We start from the raw sequence: 2115 nt of genomic DNA on the forward strand, positions 1-2115 counted from the left end.
CCCTCGGCCCCTGGTGGCACTGTCCTTTCTCAGGAGGACCCGCAGCGACTGAGCTCTGGCTCCTAAAAAGCAACCCAGCTTTTTCGGACAGGTGCCACCGGCAAATTCTCTCACTCACAAAGGCCCTTCGGCTCCTCCCCACTGCCAGCTCCCAGTGCCCACGGCCCCGTACGGGCCACTCTTGGGCTCTGCTCAAGTCCAGGGAAGTGAAGAGTGAGCGTCCTGTGGCTTCTCCAAACCAGACAAGGGCCCCCCCTCACTTCCTCCCCTGGGTACTTTGACCCGGTGTCCAGACTTCTGCGCACAGCACCCTCCTCTGGGAAGCCCCTGCCCCCAGTGTCCCCTGCCCCTTACCGCCTCCTCCCCAGCGGAGCCAGCAAGCAGTGCCACAGGCCAGTGCCCCCGGCTCACTATCTCTCCATCAGAGGTCTCTCGGCTCACTATCTCTCCATCAGAGGTCTCTCGCAGCTGTGGGAAGGTGCCAGGACCCACCCCTGGGATAGGGCAGTGCCTGGTTGTTTATTCAGACGCTTTGAGAGGCAGGAAGGCGGCTGCAGCCTGTCCCGCAAAGCAGTTAGCACCACAGAGGTGAGGAACGGGCAGCAGCGGGTGTGCCTGTGGGCACGATGGCCTGCGGGGAGCACAGCCCTCCAGCCACGGGCTGCTGCATGCTCAGAGCCTGGAGACTAGTCGATGCTAGTGGGTGCCCACAGTAGAGGTGAGCTGGCTACACGGCCGCAACCCAGAGAGGGGTCTGAGAGCCGCCCGTGTCAGCAGCTGGTGTCGGCAGGTGTCGAAGCCTCGTGAGGGCGTCTTCCCTCGGGTCCCGTCTGTCTCGCTGGCTGGGATCACACGGGGGCCATTACTGTTTCCTGAGGCAGCCACGGCGGCAGAGCTGTCTGAAGGACGGGCGCGGGCTGGCTTTTGTTTCCAACTACCCCGGGCCCCCGCGGGAACGCCATTCAAGGTAAAGTAGTTCAGGAAACGCTTCTGCTGAGACATCTGTGTCCCGAGAGGCCCCTTCCCTTTCGGAGGAGAACCGCATGTTGCACAAGAAGGCCCCGTTCCGTCTGCCAGGAGCGGTTAGGAAACGTCCTTCCCATAGCAATAAAGAGGTGTGCAATCGTAAGCAAGAACACGGGACACGCTGGTCTGGACGGATAAAAGCAGTGCGGAGCAGAGGGCTTGGTCAGGGCGCGGACGTCCTGCCCACAATGAAAGCCCCTTGCTCTGGCAGCCAGCGGGAAACCGCAGTCGGTGGGAGCCGCCCTGCGAGCCCACGGCCATCAATAATTCACAGGCGCAGAGCAGCAAGGCTGCCAGCCCCGGGGGCGGGCAGGGTTGGAGTCACCGTGGCCCGACTGGAGCAGGGGCAGGCTTTCCAGGTGGCGAACACGTCGGGCTTTCCAGGCGCCTGGTCTCTGCCCCACTGCTCAGCTCTGCCGCTGCAACCGGAAAGCAGCCATTGGCGAAGCACTAGCGGATGGGCACGGCTGTGAGCCAATAAAGCTTTATTTGCAAAAACGGGCAGCGGCTGGGTCTGGCCTGTGGGCTCTGGTTGGCTGACTCCTGGTCTAGAGAGGCCACGTGCAGGCGGGACACTATTGTTTTTCTTCATCTCTTAAGTCAGCTGGTTATCTGCGTTCCAGAACTTTCTCAACACAAAGGACTGCCACGGCAATGCAAAGAGAAATGAGAGCATACAGAGACGGTGGCTAGTGGACGCTCGCTCCTGGCCGCAGGCCTGCCCAGGGCGCTCCAACACGTGGCACATTTCCGTAGCCTTCCCGGCCTCTGAGCACCAGCCCCTTGGTCCTCGGAGGTCGCCACCTACGCCCACCTCGCCAGCGCCCACGCTGAGCTCCCCGGGTGTGTTTGCAGTTCTCCAGTGCAGATGTGGCTAGAAGCCTCGTCCCATTTCCTGTGGAGAAGCTGTGGCTCGGGACAGCTAAGGAACTGGCCGAAAGACCCCCGACGGGACCTGCCCTCGCTCCCCCTGCTCCTCCTTCTGGTTCCTCCCCTCCCCTCCCTCCCTGTTCACTCACTCTGGGGAGGCCTTGTGGCGAGAACGGAGCCTCCTGCCCCCAGCTGCAGGAGTGGGCTCAGAAGGCCCAG

At 62.6% G+C, this 2115-nt stretch overlaps 1 protein-coding gene across 1 annotated transcript in view; it reads right to left on the bottom strand.

Annotated features, from left to right (window-relative positions):
* The window catches only part of TRPM2 (transient receptor potential cation channel subfamily M member 2), a 45522-nt gene extending 45138 nt beyond the window's left edge, over window positions 1-384 (bottom strand). Inside the window, exon 1 of the mRNA XM_011376371.1 lies at window positions 355-384. The gene's annotated coding sequence lies outside the window, so the exon portion shown is untranslated. The remainder of the gene's footprint in view (window positions 1-354) is intronic.
* Window positions 385-2115: the final 1731 nt, after the last annotated feature.

This window comes from Pteropus vampyrus, unplaced genomic scaffold (genome assembly GCF_000151845.1).
Source record: "Pteropus vampyrus isolate Shadow unplaced genomic scaffold, Pvam_2.0 Scaffold296, whole genome shotgun sequence".
Lineage (NCBI taxonomy): Eukaryota > Metazoa > Chordata > Mammalia > Chiroptera > Pteropodidae > Pteropus > Pteropus vampyrus.